The following is a 17,353-nucleotide window of genomic DNA, read 5'->3' as shown; positions in this document are numbered from 1 at the left end:
GCTGCTGGTCTGGTTGCTCCAGACTGGCCCTTGCTCCCTTCCAAAAGAGGGGCACCCCGGACTCTCCTAGTCTGCACCAGACGTCTTTTCCACTCACCGCGTGGGTTACCTTTGCCAAGGCCTGTTGAGTCCAATCCCGGATCCGACACCGCCAACAGCTAGAGCCTGCGTGGGACAGCTCGTGCCTCCATCCTGGTCGTCGAAGACACCTCCTGGTCTACGTGGCTGCAGAGTCAAGCGTCCACTCTTCACCTGATCGCGACGACAGCACCTGGTTCCTTCCTGGTTCCACACCGGTCACTGGCTAGTGACTTTGAACACTGTCCCCTCTGCTTTCAGGTCCTCTTCTTCACCGATCCACCCTTGGATCGCACCGAACATCTTCCTCCTGGTCGCCTGCAGCATCTTTTCTTTCAGGCTCCATTGACTTCAACGCGAGAACCCGACACACTTTGGCACCTATGCACCCGCAGCCCGTGGGTGAGGTAAAGAGAGCATTTCGGTGCTCAAGGGTAGTCTAACTGTCCTAGTGTCCAATTCCACAGTCGTTGTTGTCCTAACTAGTCAGGATTGTCCGTACTTACCTTTTACTTGAACTGTACTGTCCATAGATGTCGTTACGCATCTCGCGTGTGAGTTCACACTCTACACACGCGTTCCATGGGCCTCCTATTACTTACCTGAAGTTAGTGTAGCGTGGTCCCATCGATCCTACAGCCTCTGGACAGCTCCATTCCTTTTATCGACTCTCACATTCCACTTACTTAGTATATGGTTTGTCGTGCCCCTAGGGCACCATTGTAATTTTGTGCAACTTGTAGTATTTTTCGTAAGAGATTGTCATGTGCTTAGCCCTCTGACCGCATAAAGAGTTCAGAGGTGTTGTTATTAATAAATATACTGTTTATTTTCATAACAACCTGTGTGGTGTCCTTTCATCTGGTATTCAAGGGGTTATATTGTGGTAAAACAGCTGGCTTCACATGCCAAAAGAGTTTAGCCTAAGACTGCTTTGTCCATGCTACCATTAGGATAGCTAGTCTATAAGGTTGACTTACAACCAATCACCATAAGGGTTATTTGGACTGATACAAGGTGATCACTAGAACTAGTGACCATCATATATCAGGCCAACTTCTCACAGGGAGTGATGGAGATTTTTAATGTATCCTTCTTGATCAGCAAGGCTGACAGCATACCTGGTTTGTCCCCCTGTGCATGGGTTTCATCAGGTGCGCTTTACATACGATACACTGTGGAGATTCAGTTACATATTCATGTCTTTCCCTTGCTGCAAGATGCTCTTCTTTAGCTGCACTGTTTATCATCGCAGCCCTTTTCATCCGCACCAGACGTCTTTTCCACTCACCGCGTGGGTTACCTTTGCCAAGGCCTGTTGAGTCCAATCCCGGATCCGACACCGCTGACAGCGAGAGCCTGCGTGGGACACCTCGTGCCTCCATCCTGGTCGTCGAAGACACCTCCTGGTCTACGTGGCTGCAGAGTCAAGCGTCCACTCTTCACCTGATCGCGATGACAGCACCTGTTTCCTTCCTGGTTCCACACCGGTCACTGGCTAGTGACTTTGAACACTGTCCCCTCTGCTTTCAGGTCCTCTTCTTCACCGATCCACCCTTGGATCGCACCGAACATCTTCCTCCTGGTCGCCTGCAGCATCTTTTCTTTCAGGCTCCATTGACTTCAACGCGAGAACCTGACACACTTGGCACTCATGCACCCGCAGCCCGTGGGTGAGGTAAAGAGAGCATTTCGGTGCTCAAGGGTAGTCTAACTGTCCTAGTGTCCAATTCCACAGTCGTTGTTGTCCTAACTAGTCAGGATTGTCCGTACTTACCTTTTACTTGAACTGTACTGTCCATAGACGTCGTTACGCATCTCGCGTGTGAGTTCACACTCTGCACACGCGTTCCATGGACCTCCTATTACTTACCGACTACGACTAGTGTGCCCCCAGCCTCAGCCACACCAACTGCAGCCGCAGCCAGGCCCACGACTAGTGTGCCTCCAGTCCCTGCCGCACCAGCAACGCCTGCTGTGACACCACCAGCAGCTGCTGCGACTACATCAGGGCCCGCAACAGCGGCAACACAGCGGCCAGCCACTGTGTCAGGCCAGCAGAGCAGGCCTGGCAGGTCTCGCCAGCACACCAATGCAGCAATCAGCAGGAGGGGCAATGGACAGCGGCTGGCGCGAATGAGCGTCGAAAGACGCATGCTGCGTATTCATCAGCGGCAGGCACGGCAGCAAGGTGCCATACAGCTACAGCTGTACAACATTGGGCGCAATGTGGCCAGAGTCGGGGACCGCATGGACCGCATGACGGCGGCCATGACAGGTGTGGGGGAGGGAATGGCCCGCATGACTGCAGCCATGGAGGCCAACACTGCAGCGATGACAACTCAGCGCAACGCAGCACGCCGGCGCCACCATCAGATTCTGACCCGGCTGGCGGCCTACACCAGGTCCAATTATGTTGCAGCCAATGCCACATCACAGTTGTCGCGGCGGTCCCTTGCACAGCAGCACCAACTCATCCAGTGCTGTGAGGATCTGACCAGGGTCCTGGAGCACCTGACCACGGCGGTGACAGCACTACACCCTCCTGCTCTACCTACCACTGTTGGGGGTGATGATGTCAGTGAGGGGACATCGAGCATGAGCAGCCACTCAGCCACACAAGTAGGGTCACTCAGGCGCAGCACCAGGCCAACGGCAGGAACACGTGCCTTGGAAGAGGATGAGCCTCATAGGCAATTGACAACATATGACTATTACAGGCACAGGCTGAGTATAAGCCTGCCCTGTCCTTTCACACAGCAGTATGCAGTAATACTGTTCGCAATGACGTTATTCAAAGTGGTACCATTATTGTGAAAGAAACAATAATATATGTTTTTGCAGCACACATTGGCATTGTGTCTTTATTACATTTTGCATGCATTTGTGATTTGTGGGGTGAGGGAAGAGGGTGCACTAGAAACTGTTCACTGTGATGTGGTTGCGACGTCTGTGGCCTTCAGCTGGGTTCTCCCCGCGTGCATGGTGCGCATGTGCAGGTGGCCGGTCGTCCCCTTCAGATTCACTGCCAGAGATGTCGACAGGTATCCGGCGCTTGGTTGCAATGTTATGTAGTATTGCGCAGACAGCCACAATGCGGCAGCACACTGCAGGACTGTAATACATGGCCCCACCTGTCTTGTGCAGTATGCGGAACCTGCTCTTGAGCAGCCCAAATGTCCTTTCTATGCAATTCCTTGTCCGTATGTGTGCAACATTGTAGCGCCGTTGCTGGGGTGTAGCAGGGTTGAGGTATGGGGTGAGGAGGTATTCACGGAGGGCGTAGCCACTGTCACCTGAATGAGAGGAGCAGAGGGTGAGTGCCTGTGCTGCGCTGCTACTTCATAGCAATGTGACATTGTCGACAAAGTGTACTTACCAAGTAGGTGTCCTTCCCCAAAGTCTCCCCTGGCCAGTCGTGTGTGGATGCCGCTGTGCCGGAATATGAAGGAGTCATGGGTACTCCCTGGGTACTGGGCAACAATGTCAGTGATGTATGTCTTAGCATTGGAGACCATCTGTATGTTGAGGGAGTGGTAGGACTTCCGATTGCGGAACATATACTCCGTGGCAGCTGGAGGGCAGATGGCGATGTGGGTACAGTCTATGCATCCGAGGACATGTGGAAAATGGGCTACGTTGTAGAATTGTAGCTTGGTCAAGTCCAAATCCTGTTGACTGGTGGGAAATTTGATGTGTCGGTGTAGCTGGGTAAGCATGGCGTCAACAAAACTCTTGAGGCAGCGTGACATGGTGGGCTGGGAGATCCCCCCAGCAACCGCTACTATCCCCTGGAAGCTCCCAGAGGCCAGGAGGTGCAGGCTACACAATACCTGCACATGTGTAGGCACCGCATTGGTACACCTTGTTGGGTGCTGCATCAGGGGGTCAAGGTCCTGTATTAGCTGGATTATCATTTCCCCATTCAGCCTGTATTTTGCATATATCTGCTCTCAGATTTTGGCCCAGCAAGGTGACCCGCTGGCGGAATATCCTGTCCTGGATCCTGCGTCTCCTCCGTGCTGCTCGCTGTAGCCTTCGGCGCCTGACCACCATGTACATTCTTGGCATTGTGGAACTCCTAATGCTGCTGCTGAATGTCCTTATGTGTGATTGGTCAGGCCTGAACCTGTTACTGATTGGCCAACATTTTTTTGAAAGCAATTTTGTAATGGCTTTTATGGTTACCACCTGCTTTGAGTTGTCCTTAATTTGCGCCGCGCAAACTGCGATTTTTGGGTTTTTCGCTATTTGCGATTTTTCATGATTACCGATTGCGATTGTTTAGCGAATTCGCTATTTATTTCGCAGAATCCGTGGATTGTCGCATTTTCCAATTCGCTAATGCTCTCCTCCCGGGATTCTGCGAATATTATTGCGATTTCGCTATTATGTGTTTGTGATTTCGCTATTTTCGTGTTAAATGCCGATTACGGACATTGCGCCCGCAATTGCATTTTCGCAGCGATTGCGGGCGCAATTTTGCTTCATGAATCAGGCGGCTAGTTCGCAAATGCATTTAAATGTAATAAAATTGCCTTTAGATCGGTATCCAATACATCGCATACTTTTACAATGCATTTTCACTCGTTTTAATTGTACATTTTAAATAAAAGTAACCTAACCCCTGGTTCGGGATGCAGGATAAATAGGGGATTTGGGTGGGGGAGGAACATTCTTACTCAAGTACTTTTTAAAATACTCAGGTATTTCTATTATTACTATTTTTAAATTAAATAATTCTTCATTTTTTTGCGATTGTATATTCTTTATGGTAAATAGACTATAAGTCGATACAACGAAACACTAACACATAATTCACATGCTTTTATATTGCCTTCAACATGCTCACATACTCGTTTAAGTTAACATTTCTTTTTATTAACTACGTAACTTTTAAACTCTACACAAATACATCATGCCACACTCCGCTCAAATTACAATTATCCATACCGCAAATAACTTTTAAAATAAACTTTAGAAACCTCTTACCTATACAACGCTCTTCCGTGGTACATCTCCCTCGTGCTAGAAACCTCTGAATGACTTCTTTACATACGTGCGTCTACGTAATACATTTTACTTAAAATTTAAAAAGGGCAATTCCGAGGAAGGAATCCCATGATAAACCGTGAGTAAACAACCAAAACACTAACAGCCTGATTCATCAAGCTTAATTGCGCTCGCAAAGGGCCAGATTCTGAGAATCTGGCCCTTTGCGAGAGCGATTTTTGCATTTGGGATTCATCATCCCAAATGCAAAAATCGCTATTAAAGAATTCGCATATTTGCAAGGAATTGCATTTAAGGAATCTCTATTTGAGATTCCTTAAATGCAATTCATGAACCATTTTAAAATACCGAAATCACTATTTTGGGCCGCTATTTACCGCAAGGTCAAACTTCGTGGTAAATAGCGAAAACTTAGAAAAATGCATTTAAATGCATTTTTCTAAGTTGCATGTTACACACACACATGTCCTTTGGACATGTGTGTGCGCAACACCAATGTAGATCACATTTATGGGGTGCTACAGGGTGTCCTTTGGACACCCCTGGCACCCTTGAAATCGCTATCTTATTTGCGATTAGCAAATAGCTAATCGCAAATAAGGAATAACTCCCCATTCATTCCTATGAGCCTTTAGGCCCATAGGAATGAATGGGGAGTTATTCCTAATTTGCTAATCGCTAATAAGGAATGTGTAGGAATCGCATTTCTTTATGCAATTTCTACATGAATCCGTTTTGCAAGTCCTTATTAGCGATTCCTTATGAATCGCTATTAGGGGCTCGCAAAACGGGAGAATGATGAATCAGGCTGTAAATCGCAAATCTTTACCCCATAATCTTGAATAATCCTCGAATTTCGCGCTGAGCAAAATGCTTGAAATAATAGTTTTCAAAATGTTTGTTGATAAATGCATTACTGTACAGTTGCTTTTCGCGTTCGTTTCTCAGCAAACACTATGTCTGATGATGTTACACGAGTCAAAGGAGGGCCAAAGTCTACATTCAGATCTTTGCAGCTACTGAATTAACCCACTGAGCTATCATAGCATAGCAAAATGCAGTTAATAGGCTGCAGGGTAGAAATAATGTGTGCTGTTGTAAACCTGACAACCACGATGTGGTTCGCATTACAACGCTTGCATTGTAACAGCATATGCGATGTAATAACATGCGTAGTAAAGGCTACAAGTTGTTACAGTGCATGCGTTTTTACGCTTGCGTTGTAATGGTAAATGGTGTAAAAGCTGCATACTAATGGCTGTTTACCCGGAGTAAATGCTACCTACTAGGAAAGCAGTCCCATTAAGGATGCTTTGCACTAAAATATACCTACCCATAAATTCTGACACCATGATAATAGGTTGGACTAGGTCCTCTCTACAGGGTCACCCCCAAACCTTTTACTGTTACCCTCCACTCTTTGCTGAAGTTTGTTTTTGTTGGCTATAGGACTCTAAGCAGTACTAAAGTGCTTGTGCTGCCTCCTCTAAACATGGTAAAAGTGGCTTACAACTGATTGATGCTAGACTTCTGCTCTCTTCCTTACTCGCCCTCCAAGCACCCCCTACATCTGTAGCAGATGAGGTGGTGGCCTCTCTTGTAATGACCTTTCCCTCCAGCTCCATAAAGCCCCCTCACTAGCAGACTTCATAAAAAGAGACTCAAGACCTAGCTCTTCAACTGAGACACAGCACCTAGATACCCCTAGGGCGACAGTAAAGTGCTTTTCAAATGCTGTTTGTATGATTAATTGATTAATTTACTTTTAAGTCTCTTGTAGAGTGGTTTACCATATAACCAGGTCTTGTCAATTAAATGCTACCAGTGGGCCTGCAGCACCTATTATGTAACCCACTTAAGTAGCCCTTTAGAACATGACCCATGTGTTCCATTTCAGCCTAAATGCAGTTTTAAATTGACAATTTGATTTGCCAATATAACCCTCCTGCCAAGCCTTAAACTGTCCTTGTACTGCACATGTATACCCCTAGGTAGCTTATAGGGCAGGGTGCATTTTAGTGAGAAGATCGGTTATGTTCCTTTAGGTTTTACATGTCCTGGTAGTGAAAATCTCCTAAATTAGTTGTTCACTACTGTGAGGCCTACCTCACCCATAGAATAACATTGGGTTATCTTATTACAGTTAATAAGTGCTAACTATCAATTCGGAGCAAATAGGAATGCCATGTTTGGTGTCTGAGAAATTGTAAATAAAAATGGTAAATTCTGATTTTAAGTTAAAATTTTGAAAAAGCCCCTTTTAGAAAACTAGCATTTTCCTGCTCTATTTGGTGTTTTCAGCCTCTTCCTCTGTCACATGACTTGCTGCAATAGGAAGTTGGCCTTTGTTTATGCCTCCCAGACAGCTGCATAATAGAACAATTAGGTGTGCCTAGCTGGGCCATCAACTGGCAGGATAGAAGGGTGGAGCTGGGCACCGTCGCACTTGCAACTAAACAGGTGGTGCTCTCTCTTTACACAATGGACTTGTCAGCACTGCATTGTTCAAGCAGGCAGCTTTGGCCGTGGCAAAAGAGGCAAGAAAAGTCAAGGACCAGAAAGGAAATTCTCTAGACACCTACCTGGGCGACAGGCTTAAATATTGGACTCTCAGATCCAACTCTTCAGAACACTCCTAAACCTGTGCATAGTACAGGAGAGTGGCCGCTGTGTTGCTTTTATTGCCAGAAAGGATATTTCTTTGCTTCCCTGTGATTGTGATTCTGTAGCCCTGCTAACCTCCTTGCTGAGAAGGAAGACTGTCATTGCATCCCTTCATCCCAGAATGAAGTGACTCAAAGGGTCAGCTAACTGACCTCCTATTCTGAGTTAAAGGGATCTCAGAAGCTTCAGGGACTCCATGCAACTGGCCAAGTGACCTGCTACCTAGACCTGCAACTGGACATGCCTAAGCCCTACAGGCCTCTTCTGGAGTGAGTTCCTGACCACTAAAATGTGCTTCTCAGGTCCTTGACCTTTGGTGTGGCATTGATTAAGCTCCTCTCCGAAGAAAAGGAGAAATTCCACAGTTTTGGGATGTTTGCCATAGCGAGGCTCATGCACTGACTTTCCACGATGCCTGACAGGATCTTTGAACTACAGCAACAACCTTCTACAATGTCCGGCCAGCTCTTCGCCCTACATGTTTTCTCTTTATTCCTGTTTGAATGCTGCATAAATACTTTACACATTGCCTCTTAGTTAAGCCTGACTGCTTATGTACCCAGCTACTAGAGGATTAAGCATGGGTTGATTTGGAGTTTGCTTGTGTTTCATCCTGGCAAAGACTGTGGTTTCACACCCCTCAACCACTAACTCAATTTTCAACCTGCACTAGCAGAAATGGGTGGAAGGGTATTTGATGCACTGAGTTGTGTAAAGTAAAAGTAAGCAAATCGGAATGCTCAAAGATATGGATAGTGGCCACCCACCGTTACCAGCTGTGTAGACACAGGCTCACACATATAGCAACACTAGGAATTAATATCCTGAGAATGAATTGTCCATAGTATTTATTTATTTATTTATTTATTATTTGAGTTTGTTCAGCGCGGCAGCTACCCAAAAAGGGTTTCCAGGCAAGGTAATTGTCCATAGTAATTGTCCACACAGGTACTATCCACAGAATTCTTCTTCTGTTCTTTATTTTCATGTGCAAATGTTCAGCATGGATATGATTTCTAGCCAACACATGTTTCGTCTAAGTGGAGTGAACCACAGACTTCTTCAGGGCAAACTATAATGAAGCTTGGTAACCAAAATGAAAATTAAATATCTGACGGGTACATAACCCAAATCTCCAGTATTGTATGCTGCTGGTAAAACAAGGCACAAGTTTGTGATCAATCTACCAAGTAGAGTGCAATTTTTCCAAAGTAAGTTCAAAATGAATCGGTCAATAGTCATAAACTCCCCCTGATCAGACAGCAAGTCTCCGTGGAGAGTACTCCTCGTGAGGGTTCGGCATCTAATAAATAATATAAATAATTGGACACCAGAATTCACCTCTTTTGAAATACCCATTGGCTAATTTATCCTTTTTCTAAATTTAAGTGCCCTACCTACCTTTTTTTGTACGATGGAGATGAAGTTGCTCAACTACTATACCCTCAACAGGGCTGAGCTACTGAAGTTTTCTAGAAAAAGGGTTTTTTGAGAAATTAGGTTGATGTTTAACTGAGGTGTGAGCCCTGGTCAAGCAGCAGCCACAATCCCTTGCAGAGTGATCCCCATAAAGTCACTAAATTAACCTGCGCTGAACCCTGGGTAGCTTTGCATAGAAAGCAGTCAGGCTTAACTTAGAAGAGACAATGTGTGAAGTATTTATGCAGCACAAAAACAGTAAGAAAGTGAGAACACAACACAAGAAAAGTCCTAAAACAATTTGGAGGAAATAGGGTAAATTTTATGATTTTTTTTTACACCAAATAAACTAAAATACAATCAGTAGAACTGGAGTTATGAATTTGTTAAGTTTAAGGTTCACAATAGCGCTTAAGGGTTAGAGAGCCAACTACAAACATCTTGTCATGCAAGATCAGGTGAAAGTTGAAAGTTATGGTTGACTGCAATGTAGTGGTCAGCGTTTATCTTCTGACTTAGAACAAATGTCTAAAGAAAAATGTCTGAGAAGGTAAAGTTAAAAGGGGCAAGGCTGCAGGAGGTGTCCAAGTAGGAGCTTTGTCGTCAGATGTATTGATTTGAAGCCACGGTGAAGATTTCTACTTTTAGACTGAGGACATGATTTGGATCTTGCTGAGGAAAATACTCCATCACAAACATGACAGATATCCATTGTGCGGTATTACAATCGCATTATCTCCTATGGAGATTGTAATATGATGGATGGGATATCCGTCATGTTAGTGACGAAGTATTCTATCCGCCGATATCTCAATAAGGCCCATAGGACCACATGCTTCAGGTTTTTTTCCAGTTGCAAATGGGCCAATTCGCAGAATTGGTTGTTTGAACCAGAAAAAGCCCTTTTCTGATGCATGAACCCATTACCATTTGCAAATTTGGTAATCGCAATTTTTTGCGATTACCTAAATTGCAAATGCATTTAGTGAATCACAAATTGTGATTCCTTAAAGGCGATGCATCAAGCCTTTCCTAAATGCAAACTGTGCATATAGGATACGGTAATTAACAGCAACTTCAAGTTGATGGTATTTTGCTAATTCTTTGAACAAAGTGTACTTTACAAAGTAACATGTGGTGCACACGTATGCGCCACTTGTGCACACTTACCTTTTGGGGTGGGGTGCATCAGGGGGGCCTTAGGGCCCCTGGCACCTTTGGAATTGTATTCACAATTTGTGATTTCCAATTTGGTAATTGCAATGTGCAAATGCAATTCCCTTTCATTCCTATGGGCCTATAGGCCCATAGGAATGAATGGAGTGACATAACCTATTAGCGATTTGCAATTTGCGAATCGCTATTAGGAAATGTTTAGGAATCGCAATTTATTTTGTGATTCCTACATGCATAAGGAATTGCGATTCCTGAATAGCGATTCCGTAAAAACTACTTATGAATTGCAATTCCTTATGTTGATGCATGTGGACCTTAGTTGCCAAAATGGACGCTGAAAAACTCCAGTGGGATGAAGCAAAGGGCTGTAACCAAAGACATTTCAACAAGGTTGGATACCTCTTTGGAAAAGTACCGCTGAATAGAAGAACATAGCGGGAGAAGCCATGAAGCCAATCTGAGAGGCGATGTACCTCAAGAGGTTAGGTGAGGTGATTAGTCCCGGTCTCCTCCTGTTTCTCAGAGCACTTTTTGGGCCTGATTTAGATCTTGGCAGGACTCCTGTCATCCCTCCGTGGTGGCAGTTACAAGTACTCTGTCAAGCTGATGGAATCATGCCTTCCGTAGACCGGTGTTGGCGGGCTTCTCTGCTGGCTAATATTACTCCATCACCATCAGGGGAGCGGGATTTTGCCCAGCCATTTTTGATTTCTAGCTTTCTCAGTTGTGCAGGTGTTGTCCTAACAACATCTTCCTGATGGAGTGATGGAGGGAGTCAGTTGTGGAACTCATTCTACATTGTACTATTGCTGTGGCTTTTGGATGGATGTTAGCATCACCCACTTGATGTGTTTCTGCTAATTGTTGTCACCTGTATAAATCCAAGTGTCAACTGGATGCCCAACTGGAGGCCCAGATGATTGGCAGTGGTACTCCGAGCCTCCCCTTTAATACTATATCCTTAGGAGGAAAAGGTCTTTCAGATCCTACAACCTAAAGGCATCATAGGAATGGTCGTGTGGAGACTAGCAAGTACTACCTTTTAATGTATATTGGACTTGGCTCTTTTTGCAGGTTCACCCCTAAACGTTTTGAATTCCTCCCAGGCTTTTTCTCTGTGTAGTGGTAGTGGTTTTAGGCCTCTGGGCACTTTAGCTTTGTGGTTCAGTGTAAAGTGAGTGCGTTCTGTGGTACATTTAGTGAGAGGGGCCTGCACTCCCATAGAAATGCATGTGGGATTCCCTGCTCAGTGGTAATTCCTGTTATGAGTGTAGCTGTATGGTCAAGTCTGGTATGTAGGAAATTATGAGAATAAATGTTGCGCAATGGTGTGCGCAGATTCATTATGACTATGTGGGAAATGCCAATTTTAGAAGTTGGCATTTCTGTGTGCTGTGTCTGCCTGCCTGATTCGAATTGCATGTCTGGTTTTGGAGGGACAGGGCAGGCTGAGCCAGAAATGGGTTGAATAGAGGGATCTGCAGTTGGAGTATGGGGAGGGGTGACCCTTTGATCTGAGCAGGGCTGTACATGGCAAGGTGAATGATGGCTCCATCTCCCACTGTGCGTCTGATGGCAGACCCCCTCTTCCACAAAGGCAGGATGCAGTCTTGTAAACAAAGTGCTCCAGGACCACACCAAACAGGTTCTGGCTGGGTTCAGTGGCTTGTGACTTTTGAGAACAACGACTTTTGGTGGTATAAGTAAGGGGACTGAGACCCCATGAAGCTGGTTGGTTCCATGATGCTCTTATAGGATGATGTGCTGTTCCTGATCCTGCTGGGGCATGCTGCTGCTTGGGCCTAGGAGGAACTGCCATGAGGTCTTGCCTCCCTGGGCCCTGCATTTCCCCCTTGATTGCTGAGGACTTTTGCTTTTGGAGCTATGGCTCCCTGCGCCCTGTGAGCTCAACATTTTAATTCTTTCCTGGAAGAAGAACGTGTTATTTCTGGATGCCAAGACAAACCTCTGTCCGTGTAACTAGAGGGAAAGGAGTTTGAAACGTTCATCCTTCTTGCTGAAGCAACTACCCAAGAGCCTGATTTGAGCTTGCCTCCTGCTGAAGTCTCAGAGACATTAGACTTCACCCATCAGCCGTCCGGATTCCTATTTGAGGGGAATTCTCCTCGCAGGTGAGGCCTCTGTTGAGAATTCCAGAGTCTCTGGTTCTACTGCGGGGAACTCGGGCTGAAAGTCATCGTCATCGCTATTGTGGCCCGCCGCAGCTGAGGAGCTGTTGCAGCTGAGAGCCCGCATTTGCCTGTGTTACCAAAGTCATCATTATGGCTATTGTGGGCCGCCGCAGCTGAGGAGCTGTTGCCACTGAAAGCCCGCATATGCCGTCCTACGAGAATCATCACTATCGCTATTGTGGACCGCTGCAGCTGGGGAGCTGTGGCCGCAGAGTGCCGGCATTTGCCATCCTAAGAGAATCATCGCTATCGACATTGTGAGCTGCTGCAGCTGAGGAGATTTGGCCGTTGAGTGCCCGCATTTGCCATCCTATGAGAATCATCGCTATCGCTATTGTGGGCCGAAGCAGCTGGGGAGCTGTGGCTGCTGAGAGCTTGCCATTGCCGTCCTATGAGAATCATCACTATCGCTTTTGTGGGCCGCTGAAGCTGAGGAGCTGTGCCACAGAGTGCCCGCCTTTAAGTCCCGTACTTCCACAGCTGTGCCGCACTAAGTGCCAGCTGAAATGTTTAGGTCTGCGAAATTGCTCACATGGATTCTGCTGCATTGGCAGCCACCCTGACACTTTGGACATAGGGCATTTTGAGCCCCGCTGGAGAAGACCAGTTGGCCAGGGGAACAGTTGGGTTTGTAGGGCGCCAGGCCCTAATGTGATGGATGTGGTGCTAGGAAATGTGATTTATGTAGTATGATTACGCACCCTGTTTTATGCCTCTAAATGTGGTTTATGAATTTGAGGTTTTGCATACTGTATTTATGTTTGAGTTATCCTCTACTGTGGTTTATGCTAGTGAGATTATTTCCTAATGTGATTTATGCTTAGAAGGCTAGGGTCTAATAGGTCTAGGCTTATCAAGTTGGCGCAGAATAAATTCAACGCCTAATGTGATACTGTGCATAATATGGTTTATGTTACAGGATGATGCTGAGTACAGTGTTTGCCAGTAATTACTGGTTGTGTTCTATGTTTATTATCTGTTCTCCATTTACTATCTTTACTAAGTGATGGTTCTGACAGTAGTCCAAGTGGCCCTGTCATGTGTATATAATCCCCTGTAAATATTGCCCAGTGCCAGTTGGCACCATGTATATTGTGTGAATAATATTCTAATGTGTTTTATGATAATGCAAAGGCTATTTTTGATATAACCTTGTGTGGAGTACCTTTTGTGGTGTGTCTAGTATGTTGTTGCTGTGTGTGTGTTGCGCAAATGCTTTACACATGGCACCTGGTTAAGCCTGACTGCTGGTGCCAAGCTACCAAGGGGGGGTGAGCAGGGGCTATATTTGGCGTGTAACTCCCACGCCCTGACTAGAGTGGTGGTTTCTGCCTGGCTTTTGCGCAAGCTTTAGCCAACCGGAAATCCCATTTCTAAAATTGTGCCAATAAACATACTAAACATACATGTAGTGTTGTTTTTTAATTAGTTATTGCTATTGTGTTTTGCATTTTGTTAAGCTATAGCATAGCAACATCCTCACTCAGTCCAGCCTCCTAACCAGCCCAACCTTCTGTTCCTTTCTCAGCCCAATTTCAAACTCCCCCTAAAACCCAAGCACACTCACTTCTTTGCAGGCACCCACTACAACACACACAAGCAGCTCAAACACACACACACACACATGCATAAAGACAAACACACAGTCAACATACACACAGTATGGAATCTATACCCACAAACACCAAAAGCACACCAACCACCACAACGCACTCATCAAAACCAGCACACTTACACAAAAGCACATCTACATATAAAACACCAACCAAACACCTGCACATGCAAACCTACACAACATAAGCTAGACCGACATACAACTGCCAAACATGCAGACACTCCAGTTCGATCTACCTCCAAAAGCCACTACTATACCACCCCTCCTACTCTTACTCCTTTAAAAAAAATATTGGGGGTATTCTGAAAAAGTACATGACAGAATTATCTCACATATCAGCCTGATTCATGAAGCTAAATTGCACTCGCAAAGGGCAAGATTCTCAGAATCTTGCCTTTTGCGAGTGCAATTTTGGCATTTGGGATTCACAATCCCAAATGCAAAAATCGCTAATGAAGAATTAGCTAATATGCGAGGATTAGCATTTAAGGAATCTCTATTAGAGATTCCTTAAATGCTATTCATGACACTTTCAAAAATTGTGATTTTGCAAATTTGGGCCGCTATTTACCGAGAGGTCAGACCTCTCGGTAAATAGCAAAAACTTAGAAAAATGCTTTTAAAAGCATTTTTCTAAGTTGCATGTTGCACACACACATGTCCTTTGGACATGTGTGTGCGCAACACCTGTTCAAATGTGCATTTTAGGGGTGCTACAGGGTGTCCTTTGGACACCCCTGGCACCCTTAAAATCGCTATCTTATTTGCGAGTAGTAAATTGCTACTCGCAAATAAGGGATACTCCCCATTCATTCCTATGGGCCTTTTGGCCCATAGGAATGAATGGGGAGTTATTCCTTTTTTTGCGAGTAGCAAATTTCTACTCGCAAATAGAGAACATGTAGGAATCGCTATTTATTTAGCAATTCCTACATGAATACCGTTTTGCGTGTCCTCAATAGCGAGTCGCTATGATTCGCTATTAGGGCCACGCAAAACGGCCCGTACATGAATCAGGCTGTTAGTTTTTATAGTTTTTAATTTTACAATTGCATATTTTTAATTGTTAATACAGGTTTGTTAATTTTAACTTAATAAGTTCTAAAATGAACATTTATTCATTACACATGAGAAAAAATTGCATGTAAGAGCAATTTAAAATTTCACATGTTCGGTTTAGAGAGTGACGGTCAATAAGCAAATGATTGATGGCCTGGACCACGATGTTGTCAACCTTAAAGAACAAATGGTGAAAATGAGAGCTACAGCAAAAACTTCAGAAAACAGACTGGAAGACGCAGAATGCCGGTCCCAACGCAACCACATTTAACTGGTGAGGTTTCCTGAGCATGTGGAGGGGAATTCAACAAAATCTTTCAGAGAAAACTGGATCCACAATACCCTCACGCTTGGCTTAACCCACACATTTTCAGTGGAGCAACCTTACCGGGTGCTGGCGGTGCTCCCTCTGCAGTGAGAACCACCCAAGATCCCTGATTGTGCAGACCTTCAATCAATGCGACTGCATCGTCAAGGCGGCTCTAGAGGCGGGGTCACTGAAGTTTGAAAAGCATAATTTTGCCATCTTCCCACACTGTACCCGGGAGGTACTGTTTTTAGAAGTGAGGGGAAAGGGGTCCCAATCCCTTACTCACCAAATAAGTGTGAATGCCTTTTCTTCTTCGTTCTTGCCCTTGACAGGGAGAGTGACCCCTAGCCCCCAGGGTAAGCAGGATTTTTGCACGTTTGTCTGGGCAAGATTTGTTATTTCTCAGGTATTCTGGAAAGAATTCCAATTCCGCAATGGTTTTTTATTTGTTGATAGTAGATTTATTTGTACTCTATTCATAAGAGTAGGTGAAAGTGATACAGCCAACACGTGTTTCGCGCCCTTACATGGCCAACCGTCCTGGGGCTTCCTCAGGGCTGTGCACACAAGATTGAGTGAAATTTTGCAGAGAGCAAAATGGTTAGTTTTGTGAATATGTCGAGGGGTCGGTTGGGGTGGGCAGGTAGATTAGAGTTGAGGAAAGAGGAGAGAAAGGATGGAGAGAGGTGAGATGGAGTTTAGGTGGAGAGGGCACCCAGAAGAAAGAGGTGTGTTAGTATAGGGAATGTTAGTGTATGATACATATGATTATGTTAAGGGAAGAGAAATGGGAAGGGATTATAGGTAAAATAAGAGAGTGGGAGAAGTAAAAGTACCACAGTTAGGTGGACGGGGAGTGGAGTGTGGGTTCGGTGGAGGAGAGTTAAAAGTGTGTGGAAAAATTCAATCCAACATTTTATACATATTCGAGCATATTATATATGGTAAAATAATCATTATACGTGTGGAGGTACATCCAAACAAAGATAATGAACTGTGGTGAACGAATAGCAATATTCGTATAGCGCGTAAGCAACGGATGTACAAGGTCAGGTTATGAGGTGGTTTTGAGCAGGAGTAATCACATATCGGAGTGCACATTAGAGCAATAGTACATGTTTATGCAGGTATAGGTTTAAGGAGAAAGGCATTCATCATAGAGGATAACGATAAAGTGGGATGAGAGGAAGAGACATGGTTACAACACAACATGTTTTGATAGCATGGTCAATGTTCATATTCAATGGCGTTATTTAAAAAGGAACGCAAATCAAAGCGTTTCAAGAAATGCGACATGTCATCCGGGAAAGAACAAAAATTAGGTCAATTACATTTTAACCGCTATTTGTGATGAGGAGAAAGGTGTGCATAGGTATTAGGCACAGAGTAACAATATTGGGTGAAGCAAAGGTTGATTCAAGGAGAATAGCGCATTAAACAGGTTCATTAAAAGGTGCAAACGAGTCCGGGAAAGGATTTTGCACGTGAATAGCATTGGAAGAGGTATGGTGATACATGCATCCAAGTGACAGATAAAAGATATGTTTTAAACATCAATAGGTATATCTACATTCAATTATAGACAATATGAAATAGGGGAAGAAAATATTTACAGTGTATTGAGTCGGGCGTCCGGTTCAGCAGGGTCCCAGGTAATTTTAAGAAAGAGGGAAAAGAGAGTTTTTTTGTTTAAAATGTGTGGGGCTCTCGAGCATCGTGATCTGTGCCGTGGTTTTGAGAGTGGTAGGGGAAAACTAAACCGTAGCCTAGGTGAGCGATATTTAAAATAAGGTAGTGGCTAATTAGCGATTAAAACCTGGTGAAAGA

The sequence above is a fragment of the Lissotriton helveticus genome, chromosome 4_1, assembly GCF_964261635.1.
Source record: "Lissotriton helveticus chromosome 4_1, aLisHel1.1, whole genome shotgun sequence".
Taxonomy (NCBI): Eukaryota; Metazoa; Chordata; class Amphibia; order Caudata; family Salamandridae; genus Lissotriton; species Lissotriton helveticus.
The sequence above is the reverse complement of the archived record's forward strand: the minus strand, read 5'-3'. Positions refer to the sequence as shown.